At 40.4% G+C, this 24894-nt stretch overlaps 1 long non-coding RNA gene across 1 annotated transcript in view; it reads right to left on the bottom strand.

The window, feature by feature from the left end:
* Positions 1–16343, bottom strand: part of LOC131839247 (uncharacterized) — a 33722-nt gene extending 17379 nt beyond the window's left edge. The window contains exons 1-2 of the long non-coding RNA XR_009356882.1: positions 16144–16343; positions 1277–1471 (exon numbers count right to left, since the gene is read on the bottom strand). This is a non-coding gene — a long non-coding RNA (uncharacterized LOC131839247). The remainder of the gene's footprint in view (positions 1–1276; positions 1472–16143) is intronic.
* Between the last annotated feature and the right edge of the window lie 8551 nt (positions 16344–24894).

Here is a 24894-nt window from a genome sequence, read left to right as displayed (position 1 = left end):
CATAATTAGGAAATGAACATGCTTTAAATAAAGTTAGGCAAGGGATCCTTTTTTTTTTTGTGCTTTGAATTCAACTTAAAATTTGAACACATTGTTTTTCTGTTCGAGAATGCACAAGGGAAAAAATAAAACACTTTTGCTTGCTGGGTGCTTCTAATAGGTGCTCAGTATCACAAAGACCATACAAACCATGGGATGGTGACAATTACTATGGCAACTAATACAATTTTCAAATTGAAATCCCCACTGTGAAGCCTGCCCACACAGAGCTCTGAGCTCTGGCATATCCGCTTCCACTTCGATGTACAGTGTGCAGATCGGGAAGCCCCTGCCATCTTGTAACCACAGTGAAGAAAACTGCTTTCATTAACTCTGCTACTTTATTTTCAGTTGACTATTTCACATGTCAGTATTCCATTCAAAACTGGAGACCAACGACTTGGACTCCCAGTCTAGAATATTGCATCTAGAGCCTGAAGCAAACATGATATTAAATTAGCAATCCCATCCATATGTTTTCGCCTCGGTGCACTCAGAGCCATGAAAATAAGTTCATTAAAAATAACTCTTCTTTCACATAGTGGATTTTTTTTTTCTTCTCCCAAACCAGATCGTCATTTAAATCTGTGTGACTTGATTTTCTAAAATCAAGTCCCTCGTCTCCAGAGGGCCTTTCCTCAAATAAATGCCACGCAGAAAAGCTGATCCATGATTTAACTGTAAAGGATTCTGTTTAAATTTGGTCCGGAATGTCCCTGTTTTGTTTTCAGAAACAACAGAACTTGAGGAATCTTTCAGCTCATCATCATTCGCTGAGAAGGAGAGGCTCAGTGTGGAGATCTGGCCATTTGGGAAAAGCTGGAAAGATGGGGAGAGTGAAAAAGAGCACTCCCTCCCCTGGCAACGGCGCCCTCCTAATTGGGGAAAAATGAAGTCCCTGCACTGAATCCTGATGTGTTCAGCAAACATCACTATGTGATTTTTTTCTTTCTTCCTGCTTTTGCCTAAGAAGAAACAGGAACTTCTAGGGCAAGAAAACCAGAGGAAGGGAACCTCATCTTCTTAGCAGGACAGGTGCAGGAAAAAGGCAAACTAAGGTCTCTTCCGCTAGGACATACAAAGTTAGGACATGTGAATCCAGTACTGAGATCGAAATTTTCCTCTGACAGCGAAGGCGTCATCATAACAATCACAGTTAACCGGCCAACACTCACGGAGGGCTTCTGTGTACCAGGCATTGTTAAAACCCTTTTTCATAGACTCATTTAATCCTTACTTTCAGTGTACGGCTCTTGTCTCCGTTGTACAGATGAGAAAACAGAAACACCGAGGGCAAAACGTCTCTTGAGGTGTAGGGTAGAGCCACTATTAAACTAAGGCAGTCTGTTTTCAAGTTTTAGATCCCGAAGAGATGTAAGGCATCTGGGAAAGTATACAGCATTTCCCCTGAGAGTTCGTGGGCTTTTAAGTTCTGTATACAAGGAAAAAACAACAACAACAAAAAAAAAAAAAAAAAAAAAACCCACTTTAATTTGTAAAGGTGTGTTTGATGGAACTAGTGTTCGATGAGGGGCTAATTGTACAGTTGAGGGAAAATGTCTCCTCGTGTGTGCTCAGACTAGGGGACCAGGAGAGCTAGGCTCCCACAGCCAGGCTGTGGCCAAATGGTGAGAACAGCCCTTTGAAAGATGAGTAAGCCTAAAGTTTGTAAGACAGGAGAAAGTGGCAAGTGGAGGCAAAATACAGTCAGCACATGATTAGTTCTGATTTATGGCTGGGAAACACTGGCCGTTCAGAGAGCTACCATAGCCAGTAAGTTCAGTTTTCTGTCCATGAAAACCTTCTCTTTCTATTACTGCTGTAATACAGCAGACTTAGCCGCCTAAAACGACACCAATTAAGCACCTTTTAATTGAGTAGGTCAGCAGTCTGCTATAGTTCTCACCAGAGAAAGAAAGCAAGCTGTCTGCAGTCTGCATTCTTTCCAGATATTCTAAGGGAGAAGTCATTCTTTGCTCATTTGGGTTATTGAAGCATTTAGTTCTTTATGGTAGTAAGACTGAAGCCCTTGTCTTCTGGCTCCTGTAATGGAGGTCCATTCCCAGCTTCTAGAAGCTACCACATTCCTTGTCTCCTGGCCCCCTCCTCTGTCTTCAGAGCCAGCAATGGCAGTTGAATCCTTCAAATTTCTCCACTCCCCCACCCCCACTGCTCTTTCATCTCTCTGACCCAAGTGGGAAAATCTTTTCCTTTTTAAGGACCTGTGAGAATAGGGCTTGTGGGTGGCTCAGTCGATAGGCATCTGCCTTCAGCTCAGGTCATGATCCCAGGGGATCATGGGTCCTGGGTCCTGGGATGGAGTCCAGCATCCGGCTCCCAGCTTAGCAGGGAGCCTGCTTCTCCCACTCTTATTCTCCCTGCTTGTGTTCTCTCTCTCTCTCTCTCTCTCTCTGTTAAATAAATAAATAAAATCTTAAAAAAAAAAAAAAAAAAAAAGGACTCATGTGAGTAGATTAGGACAAGATAATCTCCTGAACTCAAGATCTGCTAACTTCCTTTGCCCTGTTAAGGTAAAATATTCACATTCCTACAGAGCTCTACATATGTATATCTCCAGGTCCAGAGATAAAGGCATGAGTGTCTTTGCAGCACATTATTCTGCTGCCACACTTATGAATAGGAACCACGATTGGAAGACTTTATTTGTTCTTCTTTTTTCTCTTTAACAGCATTATCAAGGTAAAATTGATGTACATTAAACTGCACATCTTTAAAGTGTTCAATTTTATGAGTTTTGACATATGTATATAGTGTATACCCATAAATCCATCACCACCATCAAGATAATGAATACATCCATTATGCCTCAAAGTTTCCCCGTGCCCCTTTGTAATCCACCCGTGCCTCCTCCTTCTCATCCCCAGACAACCAATGATCTGCTTTCTGTCATTACAGATTCATTTTCTAGAATTCATTTTCTAGAATTTTATATAAATGAAATAACCCAGTAAGTATTTGGTAGGGGAGGGGTCAGAGGGGGTTGGCTTCTTTCATTCAGCATAGTTATTTTAAAATTCATCTGTATTGCGGCATGAATCATACTACTCTATGACCTAGCCTACTCTATGACCTAGCCATTCCACTCCTAAATGGTACTCATAGTGTTTCTGCCCGAAACAATGTGTTAGCAAGAAAAAACACAGCTCTTCTGATCTCCAATCCAGCTAAGAGACAAGTACAAATCCCAGGATAACTTAGATACTTGAAATCTTTGACACTCAAACAATATCCTATTCCATCTGTCAGTTTTTGCTGTGTAAGAAACAAACTGCCCGAAACTTGAATGGCTTAAAACGAGAGTCATTTTTCTGTGAATGGGTGATTCCGGGGAATTGACTAGGGACTGATTCAACGTCTCACTCCATGTCTGGTGGTTGCACTTTGCTGTCAATGGAAGCTGGCTGCCAGGAGAGTGACACAGATGAGTGGTCCCAGGTCTCCAGCAAATTTGTCCAGGTTTATATTCATTTGGTGGCAGTCATGGGGTTTCCCCAGAGCAGCAAGAAAGGCAAGCCCCAATAAGCGAGGGCTTTTCAAGATTCTGTTTGCATCACATTTGCTAATATCCCAATGATCATAGCAAGTCACATGACCGAGCCCAGATTAAAGGGTGAAGAAATTCACTCCACTTCTTGATGGGAGTAACTATGCAAAGAGTCATGCATACAGGTGTGGGAAGATTTCTTAACCTTTTCTGTAGTCTACCACACGTATGTCTCTTCTTCCTTCATTACCTCTCCTTCCTCACTACCCATTCATACCACAAGCCATATTTCAAATTCAATGTCCTTACCCATCACTCAGCAGCATCTGGTCTCTCCCAAGTTACCAATGACCTTCTTGTTTTTTGCTAAATCGAGGGAACCCATTTCACTAACCATCTCACTTGGCATCTTGGTATCATTTGACATAATCTCTTCCACTGGCTTTGATGACACTACTCTTTTCCTGATATCCCTCTTAGCTATTTCTTCACAGGTTCCTTTATGTAATAAGTGTTTAACATAATTCCTGGCTTAAGACATACATTTTAAAATTGGTTTGCTGAGTGAATGATTAAATAAATAAGCAAATAAAATGGGATTGTGTTCCTCTACCCACCAATTAATTATTGCAGTTTACTGAGCTACAGTTACTATGTTACTGTGTCTATGCTGATGACTTCCAGTTTTGTCCAGATCTCTTCCCCAGACAGGCATGTATTTGGAAGTTCTACCAGAACTTCTTCCCACTGGCACTGCAAACTCTACCTATCCAAATCTGAGTTGTCGTCCTATTTGTTACCAAGTCCTGTTGTTTCTTCCTTTTGAAATCTGCCCCCCTTATCTCCAAACAGATTGTTTCTGGTACATTTATTTAGGACCTCATTAGTCCTCACCTAGACTCCTACCACCACCTAACTCAGTGTTTGCAAAATCTCCCTGAGGACAGGAAATATGTTTTACCTGGCCTGCCCCAAATCTTCCAAGTAAGAATCTCTCAGGAAGGAGCCTGAGAATCTGTATGTTTAAAAAGCAGTCCAGACAATTCTTGTTATTGGAAAATTGGGGGGGAACCTGTCCTAATTTGCCTCCCCGACTGCAGAACTGCAGTCTGCAAACTGCACTCTACAATCCCCTCACCACAGCATTCCCAGAGTGACCTGGGAATTTAAAATACGAACTTAATCTTAACATGTCTTTGCTTAAAACATTTCCATAGTTCTCCGTGGTGTATAGGATAAGATTCACATTCTTTAGCAGAGCCTTCCTATCTCTTCACCCTTATCTTTCAGTCCTCCCCCGTGATGGCCCCCAAACCTTAGTCTTAACTCTTTCCAAAATGCAGCGTGCCTGCCCTTTCCCACCACTGCACCAGCCATCCCGGAGACCTGGGTGACTCATCTCCCTAAGCTTGTCTTCACCACATGCTTTTCTCCCTTAACCCTTAAGGGAGAAAGGCGCTCTTCTGAGCACTTTGGAAATAACAACTCGCATATTCATTATTTACAATCCTGGGATGGGTAAGTGGTGGGTACTGTTATAATCCCCACTCATGGAAAAAAAGTGAGGGACATTTGCCCAGAGTCATGCACTGTTTCTGGCAAAAATCAAGACCTGAGCCCAGACAGCCTGACTGTAGGATCTACACATTTAGCAACCATGCTCTAGTGCCTCTGCTTCATCTGGTTAAACCCATTCTTATTCAAAGCTCAGTTCACGTGTTCATGCTTTCTGGAAGCCTTCTTAGATCCCCCAGTCTGAATTAGCCTTCTGGGCTTATTTTTATCACAGCGCTTAAAGCACTATACAGTTAGAGTCTCTTTTCTTGTCTTACAAACCAGACTGTATGTTCCTTAACAGAGGGCAATGCATTTTTTTTTTGTCCCTAAACCCTAGCATAAGGCCCAGCATGAAGGAAGTACTAACTGTAGGATGAATTAAAAAAAACAAAGAAGAAGAAGAAGAAGAAGAAATGAATGCATGAACAAATGCATTTATTAGCTGATAAGGAAGCAACAGGGGATATCAATAACAGACCATCTGAACCTTCTGCTCCTGAATCATCAAGTCATCCATCCGTGATTTCATGGGGCTTTTCAATTTTTGGCATACGAGGTGGCCTACCTTGTATCAAAAATAAACTCTGGAGTCTTCTTACAAATTCTACAAATTTTCGTGGGAATTCAAATTAAACGCATGATTGGACATTGATTTACTTAATCTACTCAGTAGATTTCTTTTATTTCTCTGTGTCAAGCATGAAAGTTAAAACTATTTCTAGACCTTTCATCTTAGCTCAGCTTTCCTCTTAATTTCTTCACTCCAAAATGTTGAACAAAACAGGTCCCTTTTTGTGGTCGGAAAGTTTGGCTTTACATAGAACCTTTCAACACACAACTGTCAGCACCTGATTATGGGTCATTTTTTAGCCTCTGACTTTCACTTCCTTCCTTAAATAGGTCTTTCAGATGAATCATCTTCAGCTACTCTGTGATTATGCAGGGAACGGTATATAAATGAACAGGATGCACTCAGCTCCTTCCTACCTTTATCCTTCTGGGCTCAGATTTCGGGGGTTCATTTTCATTCAGTAAAAAGTTGAGTGACTTCTGGGTGCTGGGTTTTGTGCAAGCCGTCAGTTCATTAGGATTTGCAACAAGAGTGAGAGGAAACGAAGAGCTGAGAAAACTCACATGCACTGGCTTTCGGCCTCTTAGCATTTCTGGTTTGAAGAGAAATTTAGTGGGAAAGAACTTAGATGAGCTCTTATAATAGTTGTGTAATTCATTTTCTACACTCCGTGTCATTATTAAAACAGGTAGGTGTGTGTGTATGTAATCACTCAACCAGCACGGTAGCAGAGCCCCATGGCTATTCAAAAATTTTTCTCTCGGGGCGCCTGGGTGGCTCAGTGGGTTAAAGCCTCTGCCTTCAGCTCAGGTCATGATCTCAGAGTCCTGGGATGGAGCCCCACATCGGGCTCTCTGCTCAGAAGGGAGCCTGCTTCCTCCTCTCTGCCTGCCTCTCTGCCTACTTGTGATCTCTCTCTTTCAAATAAATAAATAAAATCTTAAAAAAAAAAAAAAACTTCTCTCTCTCCCTATACCATGAATACGTCATCAAAGCCATTCCTATAATATACATGCCAACAATTGCAGCTCTCTACTTATTGGATCACTTCTGGAAAACAATATATTTTTGCTGTTACCATCTGTATGCATGTCCATGAATATTAATGGGAAAGAATCCAATTTTTTCCTATACAAGAGCAAGAAAAGTCAAAGGCCCAAGATCTGCAATATTGGAAGATACTAGAATGGAGTAAGGAAAGAGGAAATTAAAATAGGAATTCTTGTCTTTCGTATGAATGACATCCTAAATATGTATGATCCCGACCTACATTTCTACAGTGGAAGGCTGTTCCCCGAGTGAGTCACAGCAGTGCTTAACGTCCTGCAATGGGACATATGAGGTGTAGAGACACCAGAACCCCAAATTGAGTAGGTAAGTGATTAAAGCAATCATATGCAGGATGTCAGATTCAGTAGGTTTTAAGAGCGATTTTGTACCTCCATAAAGGTGCAGAAACTACTCCTTTAAGTCTTTCCATCCCGCCGAAGAAGCTCAGCTTCTTTATGCAGCTTCTTCCCTCCCTCTATGTTGTGAGAAGAGAAGAGGAGAAATGACAAAGAAAATAATGCTTTGGGCCATTAGTGATGGAGAACCATCAAAGAATGGACGGAGAGAACATTGCCTTGGAGGTGGTAGGAAGGACTTACAGAGTCAGTTCTGATACAGAGCAAGAGAGGGTGGGTGGGCAGACCAGATGCGGACAGCCCAAACTAGGGGAGAGGAAGTGGTTCCGAAAAGAGGCTAAGAGTGAGGGTAGCTATGGGGCGTGAAAGCAGCTTATGTCAAAGAGAAGAGGGGAATTTTGAGGAAATTTTCCAAGAGCTCTGTGTACCTTTCCCAGTTTTTGAGAGAGACAAGTAACATGGACAGAGATTCATTTTGTGCTGTTGGTAGCTGATCTACTTTGCACACGATGGTGCCCCGACATTCATGGCTCTTGGCTTTATAAACATTGCACATCCTTCATTGCAGTCTTAGGAAAATCACCTTCGCCAGCATCTGGCCAGCAGGGTTTGCTGCCTCTGGCTGACTTGATGAGAACCCCGTGCAGCCTTCAGGCTGACTCATCCGACACGCGGAGCACTTTACCCTTGCTCCTTCCCCATCTTCATTAACTCTGCTTTGTGTCCCTCTTGGTATACAAATGGCATAGTAGGTTGTAATGTCCTTGATGCCAGGAAGTGTCTCTTTTTTATCTTTACGTTTTGTGTTTTATCAGGTGGGAGACCTGGGACATGATGAGATATTCAGTTAACTAATCAACCAATTAATTCTAGGCTACATGTGAACGTTTGCTAAATGAGACAGTTAAAAGGTGTGAAGACAAAGCCAAGGAGCTTCAGTTTTTTTTTTTTTTTTTTTTTTTTGGTGGCATTTCTATGGTTACCACTTTCTGGTAATCTCATCAACTATTCTGATTCTGCAATATATGTGGAATTGAAGAACTAGCATGTACAGGTGTTCACTGATGTCTTAATTGCTACCACTGTCCTTACTGACCTTACCAAAGTACTCCCATTTTAGCATTATATTGAGAATTCAGTGACTATTACTACTTTTTTTTTTTTAAGATTTTATTTATTTATTTGACACACATACAAACAGAGAGAGCTAGAGAGGGAATACAAGCAGGGGGAGTGGAAGAGGGAGAGGGAGAGGCAGGCGGGGCTTGATCCCAGGCGGGGCTTGATCCCAGGACTCTGGGATCATGACCGAAGCTGAAGGCAGATGCTTAACAACTGAGCCACCCAGGCCCCACTGGCTATTACTACGTTTTAACACCGCCGAACATCTCACTAACTTAAAACACTGTTCTACCAGGAAGTCGTTTTATGAGTAGCATTAATAACACATGTTCTTCCACCATTCTTGTCTAAAACTTATCTAAAAAATAAGCCATTTTTAATTCTCATCATTTTATGAAGGGGCCCGTGAAATCGTAGCTAGGTTCCCACACTACGTGTTTTGATTGTCTGGAAATCCTTGTTGTCTCTTAGCTATTATTCATCTATGGAAAAACCCTACCATCTGTGGATCCAAACTAGCGGTGGGCTGTGGGCAGTATATGGTACTAAGATCTCATGGCTGGGTGGGAGCGCCTGCTGAGACTCTAGAGGGAGGGCGCTGTGCTCTAGTAACTGTGAGGAGTTAAAAAGGAGAACATTTGTTCTCTGACAATGAACTTACATAAAACATGCATGACATAAGTTGCTGTGATATGAAATGACAAACATTTTTGTTTTTAATCTGCATCCACACACTTCTCTGTCATGCATTCCCAGACTTGCATTTTCAGCTGTGTGGTTGCTAACTGAACACACATGGCCAGATAGGTTTGTTTATGACCAAGTAAAGTGGAAGAGTCAGGTGGAGACGACAGGCACGGGCAGGACAGCGGTGAGTGGCTACGCGGCAAGTGGTAGGTCCCGTGCCCTCAGTGAGCCTCCATTTCAGAGAAAAAGCGGATGTCTACCTCTGTAGTGGGTCGGGAAGAGGAAACTGGGCTAACATGTGGAAGTGCCTAGCAGAGAGCACTCCATAACCATGCCTTTTCTTTCCATTTTGCATTTTATTTTGACCTCTGGTTCTTAGCTCACGGTAAAGGCTGCACCTTTTTGACAGTTCTGCTTCTCAGATTAAAAAACAAAAACAAAAACACAGCAAGGGCAGGTTTCCTATGATATATACCCAGCAGCTCCACATACTGTTTGCTACAAAGGCGTGAAGCCGTACACACAAGCAACAAAGAAGTAGCATTAAATGTATTACTACCAAGAGCTGTTCAGATATACATATAAATACTTAGCTATTTAAAAGATACAAAGAGGGATAAATTTAAAAAGGAGGAAGTTTCTGTGGAACCAGGACATGTAACTTGAAAAGATATTGTAAGTAAGGTCTGATGAAGCAAAAATGTTATAATGTTAATTTTGGATTATGATATAATACACAAGTAAAAAAAGAAAATCTGGGAAGCATAGGAATACAAAAAGAAAAATGCATAAAACCAGCCATAAACTCATACCAGATATAAACTCTGTTAACATTAGGCTTTCCGTCCAATGTTTTTCTTCATATATAATCTATATTTTTACCTATCTTGAGCTATACTATCTATATGGCTTTGCATCTTGTTCTGTTCTCTTAGGTTATGTAATAAGCCTTTTCCGTGCTATTAAACATTTTCTGAGGAGTGTTTGGGTAGCTTAGTCGGTGGAGCATCCGACCCAATTTCAGCTCAGGTTATGGCATCAGGGGTCGTGGGACTAAGCCCTGCATCAGGCTCTGCACTCAGCATGGGGTCTGCTTGGGATTCTCTTTCTCTTCTCCTTCTGTCCCTCATCCCTCTTTCTCTCTAAAATAAATAAATAAATCTTTAAAAAAATTTTTTTCTGAAATCATGGTTTTTAATGGCTGCCTGTTATCCACAAGATACATGCACAATTACTCTGAATTTGACTACTTACCTGTTATTAGTCATTTGTATTAATCCAAATTTTTCACTTTTAACAGAATTTTACCTGATGAGAATGATGTCATTTTAGTTAAAAGTTAAATTTTGACCAATGTGACACAAACCTTATAGAATGGACAATGAGGAGAAAGAGTTGAAGGGGAACAACTCAAAATAGAAAGCCAACATGGAATTATGTTATCTTTAATATGCTGTCAGAAAATATAACAATTCAATTGTACTTCTAAGTAAGTTAGAAACATCTTAAAGAAGTCAGAGAGCATTTACTTACACCAAGGAATAGATAGGAATTAAACAGTGAAGAAGGCTATGTTCTTTCCCAAACACTGATGAATGTGAGACTTGAACTGATTCTTGCTGTCATACTTGGTCTCTGGAAAGTGTCCTCTGTAATAACAAGATGCCATATTTAACAAACACCAAATGGCAGAATGACATCTGGGTAATAAAACAGATAAGGAGGCCATCTTGTGCACAAGTTGAGCTCAAGTGAACTCTGGCATGACCATCAAAGAGTGTGAGGAGAGTAGGCAGGGGGGAAGGGCAGAGGAAGGATATCTTCCGTTCCAAACCATATCGTTTCATCTAACTGAGTCTTTCCTGGTCCGTCGTCTTCTCCAGTCTCCCTTCATCACAAACTCTACACGCTGTATAGGTGTGCATACACTGTCCGTTCAGAGACTCAACTAAGTCATAACAGGACAAGGACACTTGGAAGGACAAATTCAGTATTCATGATTGTCACACCTCCTTCAGCTCTTTTGTGAAACACTGGACAGTCTCTTCTGGTGTAGAACCAAAAGGTTGAGAAGACTGTATTGGGTGTGGTAAAATAGCACCTCATTTGAACTTCCTGAGGCCCAGCAACTAATCTGTCCTTGAGGCGGGGGTTCTCGTCCCTTATCTTCCCAATCTTCTATTCACCAGTCTTACAGCAGGCAGGTCAGGCTCTCCTACACCCTTATTTTTAATATTTATTTATTTATTTATTTTGAGAGAGAGAAACAGAGACAGAGAGCATGAGAGGCAGGAGAGAGAATCTCAAACAGACTCGCCTGACGTGGGCCTCAGTCTCATGACCACGAGATCACAACCTGAGCCAAAACCAAGTGTCAGATGCTTATGTGACTGTGCCACTTTGGCACCTCTCTGGTTCCCTTTGGATTAATAACTTAAGTGTAAGCTACACTCCTTGGTAGGATCCCTTGGTTTCTGGTTGAATCTACTGTCTTGAATAGCCACCTCCTCCATCCATGAAGGAGGCCTCTGGCTCCTTTCTGTGAGGAAGGAACATGTGCAAAGAGATAGGGAGAGAACTGTCCTGGCACAAGATCTATATGTCCTTAGCTCATTTTAGACAAAATCAGATGCACTTGCCACACTTTCCCAGGGCGGAAAATGGCAGGAGAGTTTGAGCTGCTCAAACACTTCTTCCTATTTCCTTGGAGTTGAGGGAGCAGAGGATATGGGAAACAGTATGGAGAAGCCAGTGCCCCTGGAACATCCAGAAACATGGAGATCTCCTTCCAGGAAAGTCCACTTTCCATAGGCAAGACTGCACAGCCCTGTATCAACCCCAAGATCCACAACCATGCATTAGTGTCCCCTCTCTCCATAACACTTCTCAGGAGCTCAGAACCTGATCCACTGGTTCTTTGTCTAGCCTTTTAGTTATAACAAAATGCACTTTCAGAGTTCGTTCTCTTCTCCAGGCTTTCCTCCCTATACCATATCTTTTTATTTAGACAAAAATCCCATTTTGTGGATTCACAGAACATGTTTACATGTGAAAGACAAGCTCAAGGGGAGTCTGGTACATTTACAACTCTTGAAGAGAAGTATTTATGGCTTAGCAGGAATAATAATGTAGTGCATATTTAATGAGTCCTTAGCTAGATGCCAGAAATTCTAAGTGCCTTAAATCTTATATGCTTACTATATGTTATATAACTGACTTATCCCAGTATTTCCAACATATCAAGATTCCTTCTAACACAACCTATTCCCATTTCATAGAAGAGAAAGTTGAGGATCACACAGAATACATCATGGAGTCAGGACTCAAGACCAAAGCCACGCAACCCCAACATCCATGCTCTGGCCCCTATTCCATATGGTTTCTTGCTCTGGATAACTCTCCCATTGCTGTCTCTGGCACTTCCCTGTCGGGGAGGGTGGCATTTTCTGACATCCTGCAGATAATGTGAGGACGTAGCCACCTCACAATATGATACTTTAGTCCCAATAATTTGGCAGCTCTGAAATGATTGTTTATCAGCCTGGCTAGACTGAATTTCCATGCTGGTCACCTTTTTTAAGTGGGCGTGGAAAGGGAAAACTATAGAACTATCTTTTGACTGCCATCCTAAAAAGTAAAATGGCATTTTGAGTAGTCTCTCCATATGCCTAGCCTTTGTCGCAGGAATGAAAGGTGCTATTTCCGTCGAAAACCTCCTTTCATCTCACGGCCCCATGTCCGGATCGGCTAATATGCACAGTGAAAGCCACGGCCTTCGGCCGGACCACAGGATGCTGCAAGCCCCTCTTACAGCCCTCACTGCCTTTCTCCCTAGTTGTGAGTTCTCACTGCTCCCAGGGCACCTGCCATCCCTCCCACTCCGCCCGTCCCACCTCCACCCTGGCAGCGCCAACCACCTCAAGGACCACTTCCTCCTTGGCACCTCCCAGGTCCCCGGGCACCCTTATCAGCCCTCACGCAGCACCCTCTTCAGTCATACTCATTTCACCAGCTCGCCACTTTGTAAGTCATCGGAAGCCCATTTTAAATTCATGGATTGCACGTCTCCCCATCTCCCCAGCCAGAAAGTAAGGTCAGTGGGGATCAACATTACAGTCTTCAGATAATGCAGGTGTTAACTGCAAGGATGCTGATTCAGGAAACAGATTATTTGGTGCCTGGCACAAGCGAGCATCTATATATTATAACTTCCATACTAATCTCGGTAATTCTTTTTTTTTTTTTTAAGATTTTATTTATTTATTTGACAGAGAGAAAGATCACAAGTAGGCAGAGAAGCAGGCAGAGAAAGAGGGGGAAGCAGGCTCCCTGCTGAGAAGAGAGCCCAATGTGAGGCTCGATCCCAGGACCCTGAGATCATGACCTGAGCTGAAGGCAACGGCTTAACCCACGGAGCCACCCAGGCGCCCCTAATCTCGGTAATTCTTATTTTGGGTGTTTTCATTCTTTAAAAATATGGGCACATGCTTAAAAGGTATCGAACTATGACAACCCTGGTACAATTGGGCATGAATTAAGATAAGAAGCCAGAGAAGACTAGTTCACTTTAAAGCAGTGATTCTCAACTGGGGATAAATATCTGGAGATATTTTTGGTTGTCACAACTTGGGAGGTCAGGGATCTAGGAGACAGAGACCAGGAAGACTATTAAACATCGTAAAATGCACAAGAGAAACCACCCCACCCCGCCCCACCCAACAAGGACATATCCATCTCAGGATGTCAGGAGTGCTGAGGTTGAGGAACCCTCATTCAGAAAGAAGAGGGTTATCCCAAGCATTGCCCAATTTGGGGGGCAGTTCATTGTCCTGATGCAGAGAATGTTGATTTTATTTTTAAGGTTGGCATCTCAATCACTTTAGCTAAATATACTGATGTGCAGCTTGTTTCATCTTTACGTGCAAAATGACAAGCTCAGCTTTTAAAATTATTTTTAATAATGTTTTTGGATGCGGGACAAATCAGTTCTCCAATTCTTCAGTATAATCCTCGGGTTAGAAGCGTCCTTAGAAATGATCTGGTTCGGGGTGCCTGGGTGGCTCAGTGGGTTAAAGCCTCTGCTTTCCGCTCAGGTCATGATCCCAGGGTCCTGAGATCAAGCCCTGCATCGGGATCTCTGCTCAGGGGGGAGCCTGCTTCTCCCCCCCTCTCTCTGCCTGCCTCTCTGCCTACTTGTGATCTCTGTCTGTCAAATAAATAAATAAAGTCTGAAAGAAAGAAAGAAAGAAAGAAAGAAAGAAAGAAAGAAAGAAAGAAAGAAAGGATGGATCTGGTTCAACCCATTTACTTTGCACATGAAGAAAGTGAGGCCCACACTGTTCACGTGGCCATTTCTAATGGAAGAGGCAGGACCAGATCTGAAGTCCCCTGACCCATATTCCAGGGCTCTTTGCAGTATCACAGGACGCAGCCATCATGTAAATGAGGAGCAAATTCTTCTTCGGGAGATTATTTCTTTCTGAGCACAGATTTTAGACTCTCTGTATCCAGAGACTGTGCTCTATTAACTCGATTCACTAATCTTAAGTCAGAAAATAATGGCCAGAGTAATAGATGCTGAAACATTTGTCCTCTGAAGAAACAAGATCAAACACTAAAATTCCTTTTTGGAAATGAAAATTCTAAAACCATCTGGCATTTTTGACTTTTAAACTCATTTAGGTAATACATTTCAGAATATTATCTGGTTTGCTTCAGGGAATTATGTTTTAAGCCTTTACCTTTGTTAGATATCAGTGAATATTTTCTTGGTAAATAGATTACGAGTATGAGCATTGAGATAAGGAAATCTTAATAAAAATATTTCAAGAATAACCTTGAAATTTTGTGTCCTATGTAATTAACTCTGGTTTTCAATTCATTGCCAAGGGACTTACTGGAATGGAGAGGTTAATTAACTTATTTATAATCATGCAGTATATTATTGGTAAAGAAAGGATTAAAGTACTTATTCTTTCTGTTTCAGTTTGATTTGTTTTGTTTTGTTTAGCAAAATAAACTGCCCTTAAATGACGCATTCGTTGGAATCCCCAGTTTGTTATTCAGCCTACCTCTTGTCAGAGGGGTGAGAGCTTCTGAGCTCTCAGACAAATGCGAAAGAAAATGAGTAATAAAAGTCGATGTCACTAATTTCTTAATACTAGCTATTGAGCTAAGTCAATTGAAATATTTATGATGTGAAGGTTACAGATCAAGTTATCCCTTTCCTTCCCACCATTCGTATTTAAACTTGTGCGTTTGTCCCAAAGAAGGCTCAGTGGAAATGCGTGGAGAGATTAGCTTCAATCGAACCCTTCGACTCAAGGAAAAACACAAAACAAGGCTCTGCTCATCAAGGAAAATGTCACTAGTTCCTATTTTGGTTCAAAATAAGGAACAGAAAGGAGGGCGAGCAGACTGGAACTTCTTGCAATGACTCGGCTGGGATTTAGAACAGAAGGAGGAAGTTACTTTCCAGAAGTCATGCTTGAAGTATAAAGAAATGTGTCGCTGGCATATGAATACCAGACAGGCTGACAGCACTCGTAGAGGTAGAAACGATGTACAGAATAAATAGCCACTAAATGTAGTGACAACTTTGAGTGACAGATGAAGAATAAAAATGAACAGTTTTTCTGATAACATGTCAGGAGACAAATGCCTCCTTCCTCCAGAAGAAAAAGATATGTACACTTGTGAGTGCAGACAGCCTTCCATCTGGTGAACTCTTTTGCCCTTGCAGAGTTATAATTTGGGCCCCAAAATGGAGCAGTCCCTTTGTAGAAATTGTTACCTTTTCATTTCATTGAAGGTTTACAGCAGTTTATTCTGACTGTTTCTGCTCAGTTTTAACAATGTGTTTTATACTAACATTGTCCTGTCTGCTGCGTAATAAGAAACCCAAGAATAGGCCAGGCATTTTATCTTCTGTAGACGAAAGGCCATCGTAAGTTCAAACGTTCTATTCGGAGCCAATTGGTATGAGTTCTTATACCAAAGATCTGTAACGTTTTAGAAGTCATCTGCTTATAAAATCATAAGACAACAGATTTTTGTATCAATTTAACTTTGTCAAAAGTAAGTCAAGACGATGTTATAGAAAAAACTTAGAAATTATATAGTACCTGTCTATGTCCAGCAATCAATAAAGTCTTGCCTTTGCCAGCAAAAGAAACTTGAATAAATATTATTTAAACTTCCCCCAAGAAATTTCTGGTGTGGATCAAAGAGCAGAAAAGAAAATAATGGGCCCGTACCTCAGACTACCATGTTTGTAGGTCCCCGGGATAATGGAAATCCTGTGGTGACAGCCTCTCACCATGATGGCGGGTGTCTTCGGAGGTACATTCCTATAAAGGTCCCTCTGAGCTTGGGGAAGAAAATGTTAATTCGATAATATGATGTACTGTGATCACTTTTAATCATCCTATGCTATCTGAGAAAATTCGGATCTAGTATTAGACCAATATTTGCTTTCAGCTAAGGAGAAATGGAAAATGTTTGTATATCACAAAGATCTGTGAGTCCAAACAAATGAAAGAAAGCCTATTATGGAGTTATCTCCTCAGTTATGGGAATTCTCCAGCTATACAGAAGACAGTTTTGATAAGTATCTCTCAGGGGACCTTTTCTATTTTTTTAAATAATTGATTACGGCCATATTAACATACACTGTTATTGAGGGGATTCTCACTTCTGCCAAGATATTCCAAGAAATAAGTTGAAGTGTTACTTTCATATGCTATTAAAGTGCACTATTTCTGCATTGAGGTTTCATATTATGCATCATGGCAATTACTGTTCCTCTTAGTGAAATGATCAGAAATGCACTTTGCCCAAACTTCAGTTTCAATATTGGCACAATGTCAAAACTTTTCTTTCAGAAACAACTACAACAACAACACAGCAACTGATGGTTGTTCTTTTATGTTTAATATTCGAGTTAAAAGCAAACAATGGATGGACAAGGCAGAGCCCTTGAAGAAAACTCACCTCTTTGTCCTCAGAGCTCCCCTTTCCCGTCTCATCTCCTCGGCTAGAGTGATTTCTCTTTGATCCTTCCCCAGCTCCCACCTACTCTTGTCTGCTTAGTCTTTGGAAGGACGGATTTGTTTCATGACGTTCATCCTCCTCCTGACCTCTGGGGCGCACTCACAGAGCCCACATTATGATGTCTTCAAGTCTAAAGCTCAGTGTGGATGAAATTCATTGAGCATTTCCCACAGGCTGGGCACCATGATAAGTACTCGACGGCCATCATTTCCTTCAAATGTCATCATAACCCTCTGAGCTATGCTATTCCCTTTGGCCTATGAAGAAACCAGAGCTTAGAAAGGAAGGGGACGTGCGGGTAGAAATCCAAAGTCTGGATTCAAACCCAGATCTACTCATTTTTGCAAGAGAAAGGATGAACTACTCTCTTCCTTCCACAAGGTAGACACCGTAAGAAGAACAAAGGGCTTGTTCAGAATGGAGTTGAGTATGTGCCCACTAGAAGTCTCTAAGGTTCCATTTGTACGACCAGGGAAGAGAGGCCTTAGGGGGAAAGGGAGCCAGCCAAGTGACCCTTCTTTCAATCTCAGCAAGCATAAAGGGAAAAGAGGATGGGAAACGAAAAAGAATTCGACTTTACAAAATGTTGAGAATTACTGATTCTGCAGGGGGAGAAACATAAAATATGCTAGATACTGTTCCATGTACTTCATAAATATTTGTTCATTGACTCCTTATAATAACCTATAAAATGGATATTACTGCTATCTTCACTTAACAGATGGGAAAACTGAAATAGAACAAAGTTGAATTCCTTGACCCAAACATGGGGTTAGTAAAGACAAAATTAAGATTTAAACCCAGGCTATTTGGCTCTAGACCAAGCACATAAGCATGGTATATGACCTCTGACAAAAAACTATTTTCTTCTTTTTTGGAGGCCTAGACCAGTGCTTCTCAACCTAGGGTCCAAGATCCCCCGGGACCCTCAAAATTTTCAAAGAGGCTCTCAGGTTCTCTTCAAGAGCTTTAAAACTTTATGTTAAGTTCTCTGCTGAAGGGAGGTTTATTCTTTGGAAAGGTTGGTTGTTAAGAGCAACCTCGTGTTCAGAGGGGCCTCAGATTCAGGATCTTCCAAAAAGAGAGAAAAGAGCAGACAGGACTGGTGTGGGCAGTAGGATCTGATATACTATTCACCCCGCAGGCCCTCCTCAGTTGGTGTCCATTTCGTGAAGGCATTCCCCAGTACTCCCAACTGCATTTGCTCTCTGACCACGCGTTGTCCTGTGCATGTACCTCTTTTGTGGTCCTTCACTCGTGATGACCAGTGGTACCAAGCTCTTCATGCTGACCAACCGACTTCTCTACTGAAACTGCTCTTGGAGTACTGGATAGACTGCTGGTCATCCCTCTCCCCTTTTATTGTAATAGAACCTCGAATTTTAGCTGCCCAGAAGATACACTGCCCAGAAGCTGAAAGACCACATTTCTCGGTCTTCGTGAATGTATGAGTGAACCCCATAGGACTGAGCTCTGGCCAAATGAGGGGTAAGCAGAAATGTTGAATGAGATTTACAGAAAGTTTCTTTTAAAATGAGAGGTCCGTGGGACATACTGATAAAGGGGAGTAATGCATGTGTGGGGCCAGAATGTATGGGAGAAGCCTCTGGGCCCCCCATTCAATTTTGCTGTGAGCCTAAAACTGCACTTTAAAAGAAATGCTAACAATAAAAACTTCTTATATGAGAGGGGTGCCCATCTTTTCCTCCTCCCCTCTTGCTGTTGACACAGGTGGGATGGCAAACTTCCTGAACCCATCATGGACCATGAGGTTCCTCAGGGAAGAGAAGCCATACGCAGCAGAAGAGCAAGGGAAAAGAAGCTGAAGAGCTTCATCAGGCCTGCCCTACCGTCTCCCGCCCCCCGTCTAGACTCCTGTATATATGACAGGGAAATATACTTCTTTCTTCTTTCTTCATTTAACTGGAGGCTACCATGGATGTTCCTGCCTTAGGCACCTGGACTTGATCTTCAGTGGTGTGGAAGCATAGAGATGACATTTATTGGTTCTTCATTGAAATATGCAACATAGTCTCAAAAGGGCAGGTCCAATGGAAAAGCATATTTATTGAATGGAACCTCAAAAACCACTCAGCTCTCCACTGAGATATGCACCAAAGTTCCCTCCGGCCTTCTTGCCTACATCTAATTAAACTCATTCAAAATTCCCTAATTGGGGTTTTTTTTTTTTTAATCTTTTTTGATTATAGGTTGCATAATAGGAAAATATTTAATTAAAATCCTTTATGAATATTCTGTATGCTCAAATATAATTTATTAGCTTTAGAATAAAAGGTGTTATTAAAGTATTGTTTTCTGTCTTTTATTGAAAACATAAGATTTGAGCTCAGATTAAATCAGCTTTGGAAAAAAGGGCTAAACTGAAAACAAGTCAGCATTTGCAAGACATTTTCTGTAAGAAAATTCTCTCTGAATCTCAAATTTGCGAGTTACAAGGAAACTTTCAGAAGACAACATATTTGTAAATTAGTGGGTAAGCCTACCTATAGACGAATCAGTACTATATTTTTTGGATTTGGGGTGACTATGAAACCTTGGGCTATTCTTTAAGCATAACTCATCAGTTGTTCCACATTTATCAATTTCCATCCTGTTAAAACACTAACCGTTGTTTTAGCATTCTTAAATAAAAATTTTATTGAACCCCGAGAGAAATCCGATGCATATTTTAGACTTCCATGTTATACAGGTTAAAAAAGAAGTAAGTCTTTATATATGTTAAATAGAGTGTAATAATTATAAAACCTCTGCATTCAAATAGAAAATATTCATTAGTTCAGTAATATTTCTTTTGCAACTCTCACAGAATAATCTAAAAACATGTATTTTCACGTTTTAACCAGCATTGTCTAGTGTGTTTTAATCGATAATGATCATTATTCAGAATAATAGAGTCAATATCCATTGAATATTTACTATGTAGTAGGCAGCATTTGAAGAGCTTTACGTAGTTCATAAATAGAATGCTGAAATTCAAAAATAATGGCAGTCTGCTCCAAATGATACAAATAAAAAACAGAGAAGAATTTACGATTCAAATCCAAGTGACTCTGACTCAATCCAGTGCCTTTCCACAAGCATGCACTATGCTCTCTTCTGTCAATGACAGGGGACTATAATTTCATTCTTTCAGTCCTTACATTATTTTTTCAAAGACAAGTTAATCATGTTACTGCCTAAAGATTTGTCAGCCGATTTCCCAGAACCATGAGAAATTTTAACTCTTACTAGCATATGGGTAGTAGTACAGTCATTTAGTCCATGTAAGTTAGTAGAAAGCCTTGCATGACCCAAATATTGGGTTCTGCCTGATTTGACTACTTTTATATAAATGGAAAAACAATAAAGACTGTACCATCACTATCATTATTTATCTTTGACTTCTCAAGAGCCAAGGCAATTCAAAGCAAATATGATAGGCTATATCATTCTTGTATCAAGACTTTGAGATGAAAAAATTTCTCTGAAACCAAACTGTAAAATAAATGTATCGTATTGGGTTTATGGAGAAACATAACCAACATGTCTTCACTATCAGTTTTACAGCAAAAAGAAAAGTGATATAATCTGCTTGGCTTTGGGGTCATGTCTCTATGAAAGCCAACAAGGCAACAGTAAAGTGTGGTTTGGCAATAGTGATTTTTGCAGAGGTATCACAGTTAATATCTATAAATATTCGATAGGAATAAAATTTTCATTTAAGAAACAGTGACACTAAATGCATAAGAGGTCAAAATACCAAGTTAACTCAGTGAAGCCATAAAATAATGAGGTCATCCAGATTTTTCCATGATGTCTATTGTCCAAATTAGCTCAGCATTTCTTTGAGTCGTAGAGTATAGCACAAAATTACACAAAGTCTGTGTATTCGATCTTCCTTTTGAGCTCAAAAACCTTCCCAGCTATTTATACATCTAAACAAACCATTCTTTGGCCGCCCGGCACCATGTTCCCTTCACATAGCTGAACACGCAGTAAAAAAATCATTATGTCTACGTGTCCATTGGTCCTTGCCAGCTCTCAGCTCCTCCCCAGGCCACAATCCCAGAGACCAGCGCTATAAAGTGCAAGGACAAAGCCACCAGAATTGACCTATTTGTTGAAAGCACTCCCTCTCCCCACTTACAGCCACAGGGCCCTGAGAGTGCCCGGAAACCATCCTCCTGGACGGTTGTGCTAAGAGCTGCCTTCACCTGAGCATTTGCTCTGTGAATGAGGTCACGTGAGCAAACACAGCTGAGTTGCCGTGATGAAGAGTGTGGTCATTTTCCTCATTAACACATCACATAAAACACAGAATTACATATGGTCCCTTCTGGGGAGACGTAATTAGACATTTTAAACTCATAGTTATCATTACACATTCAAAGATCAGCAGCAGCCTTAGCCTGGATGTACTGAGGCACAAAGAGAAAGCAGAGCACAGAGAATCGCTTACCTAGTTTACATAGGTACTGAGAAGCTTAATGCTTCTAAAGCACTTGAACCGAAGACGGAAAGCATTATCTTCTTACCACGACGCTGTCAACAGACGTCCATATGGTCCCATCTTCCATTAATTGGACTTAGACGTTGTATGCAGCTGATGATTATGATAATGGGTGATGTGATTATAAAAGCCCTTCCATAGGGCATTTTGTCCACAAATAAAATTGTCTTTATCCTATAGGAGAGAACATTTCTCGGCTTGAAACAATTTTTGTCATCAGTGGATTACAAACCGTGCCTTAGGCTTGTGCTGTGCAAAAATGTCTTTGAGTCTACTGCCCGTCTTAAGAGGTTTCTTTTTTAAAAAGAGAATGAAGCCTCCATTTGTACCACATGACACTATCTTATCTATTGTCTAGACTGTGTTACCAGTTCAGATCCTTTACTGTTGGGTGAATTGAGTTTAAAGGGAGATAAAACAAAGCTACAGTTACACTATGTAAGCTGATCTGGAAAAAAAAAAAAATTAACAAGCAGTTTACCTACCACGACATTGTGCCCAGTACTTGTGTTCATTTTACTTAGTTATAGAAATCGTATACAATTGATACTCAGCATGAATCTGTGAATTTTTGAATGACCTTTTTTTTTTTTTTTTTTTGAGAAAACAAAGAATCAAAATTTTATGAAGCTTGCTATAGAAGTTCCAGATTATGTGGCGCCTGGATGTCTCAAGTTGTTAAGCGTCTGCCTTCAGCTCAGGTCACGATCCCAGGGTCCTGAGATCGAGCCCCATCTTGGGCTCCCTGCTCAGCAGAAAGCCTGCTTCTCCCTCTCTCACCCCATTGTTTATGTTCCCTCTCTGTCTCCCTCTTTCTGTAAAATAAATAAAATCTTTAAAAAAAAAAAAAAAAAGAAGAAGAAGTCAGTCCCAGATTATGAAGTAAATAGAAAGGTCAAGTTTTTAGTGCTTTTTTTTTTTTTTAACAGTAGTAAAAAATTCTTTAACAATCAGTAAGGGAATAAAATGTGCAATAGCTTATGACTTTTTCCTATTTAATTTTCCTATTAAATTTTGTATTAAAATCTGAGAAAAATTGCATTGCTTGCACATCAATTTCCGTATAAGAACTATACACCATTCAAGCTTTTTGTTGCAACATACTATTATCGCTAAAGTATTTCTGTTTGAAAGTTCAGCATGTCGCAGCAGTTGACTTCCCCAGAGTCACAGCCATTCTAATAGGAGGTTAAGAGGTGAATTTAGGTGTCCCTTGAAACAGAGCAAATATCGATGCTGTCCCGTATATTTCAACAAGTAACTGATGTAAAACCTCCTTGACTCCTTTCCTTAGACACTTTTGAAAAGTGAAAGTCAGCCCCTTCTGAAAAGGTGATCCATTATCTTTGCGCTGTAAGCAAAAGACAGATACAGAAACCCTCACAGCTCTCCCGTCACCAGCCATCAAAAGAGAGATGAAAGATCAAGAAGATTGATATTATCTACAGCCTGTTCCGTTTTCCTCAAAATGAAAAATACACAGTAGCTCAAAATGAGAAAAGGGTAAATCCTATTACTTTCCAACGAAGTAGCACACTACAGAAAGAAATGGAAGGGCTTTTTGGTCTGTTGTTTTGTTTTTGGAAAAATATCTGCATAAATCCAGTAAGATTTTTTCAAAGAGTTGGGCAAATTTGAAAAACTCAAGTTAGCACAATAGTAAAAGATAGCAGACCTTGATATATATGTAACTATCTAAGGACAAATACTTAGATTTTTCAGTAACACTCATAACATTGCCTACATTTTTTTTTAAACTTCTATCAGTTAAATATTCAGAAAGGAATCATGGGGTCGGATTGGAAAGGAAAGATTAAAATTGTGGAGGTGGGGGCGCCTGGATGGCTCAGTGGGTTAAAGCCTCTGCCTTCAGCTCCATCATGATCCCAGGGTCCTGGGATCGAGCCCCACATGGGGCTCTCTGCTCCCTGCTTCTCTGCCTGCTTCTCCCTCTCTGCTTATGATCTCTGCCTGTCAAATAAATAAATAAATAAACAAATCTTAAAAAAATTTTTTAGATTTTATTTAAAAAAATAAATTAAATTGTGAAGGGAAAACAGTATCCTCATTTCTTTCAAAAAACCCTTGACTTGTGTACAGTTGTGTGTGGAGTCTTCATACTGGTACTGGTTATCATTTGTCTCTCATTGCTTTTCAAAACATACCTGTAGCATCATTCTTATAAAATGTTTTCATAGCTACAGAATCTCTGTTTTGTTTCGCTTTTTTAAAAGATTTTATTTATTTATTTGAAAGAGAGAGAATGAGAGAGTAGGAGACGGGGTAGGGTCAGAGGGAGAAGCAGACTCCCCGCTGAGCAGGGAGCCCGATGTGGGACTTGATCCTGGGACTCTCAGATCATGACCTGAGCTGAAGGCAGTTGCTTAACCAACTGAGCCACCCACGCACCCTCTCCATCTGTCTTATACTTCTCAACTAACTCAGCTTTATTATTTACTGTAGGTGGGTCCATAACTCATGAAATATTTCATCCTTTTTTCTTTTTTCTTTTTTTTTAACTGTATCTCCTATTCCCAACTTTATTAAAAATCCATCCATCCAACATTGTACTTACACAGACACCCACAGCCTTGCTAACTAACTGATCCCATTGTGTTGCTGTAGAAGGGAGGTTTTAGAATTTATTAACATTCCAAATCATGCAAATGAAGATTGTTTTACTTTTGGAAGGATCAATCAGTGCAGTCCTTATGTGTCATGTTTAATGAAAGCGAAAGCTCCAGTTCATTTAAAAATGAATAAACTGAGCTTGGGATCCTAGACTACTTCCTTACCCATCAAAACAGACCACTATGATCTGCAAATAATTCAAAATAATTCAAAAAATGACTTAATATTAAGTTTAGTTTTCTACAGTAATCCACCATCCATCATTTTATTTTCAGGTTTTTAATCTTATACAGTGTGTCCTATAGGGCTGTCACACCATTTGGATAGCAAGCAAACAGAGCTATTGTTTTGTCAAATTACTCAATTAATATTAGTACCACAGATAAAGAACCAATGGTGAAAAAGGAGCTAAACTTCAGTATCTACTGGCATACTTCTGTTACATTCACCATCAATTATTTCAGTCTTCATTAATTAGTTATATGAGACACAAACATGTGTTCTTCAAGGAGTTGGCCTCATTATAATTACATAAGTATGGCTTCATAGGGACCTATTCAGCGTATTATATGACTCACATGCAAGATAGTTTGTAATGATTCCACTCTTTATTATAACCTCACTGTATTGCTAAACCCGAATCCCATTAGTTGGGGAATGACAACGGAGTAAAGTTTTCTCAATATAAGATAGATCACTTTGGGGACAAAGAGAAATAAAAGAATCCTGGGAGAAAGTTCAGGATAAAAGAGCATCAAGCGTGATCATTTTTCATCTGCTCTAATGGCTTCGTTATAAATTTAGCTGGACACTA

Source organism: Mustela lutreola, chromosome 8 (genome assembly GCF_030435805.1).
Source record: "Mustela lutreola isolate mMusLut2 chromosome 8, mMusLut2.pri, whole genome shotgun sequence".
Lineage (NCBI taxonomy): Eukaryota > Metazoa > Chordata > Mammalia > Carnivora > Mustelidae > Mustela > Mustela lutreola.
This window is presented reverse-complemented; position numbering and strand designations above follow the sequence as displayed.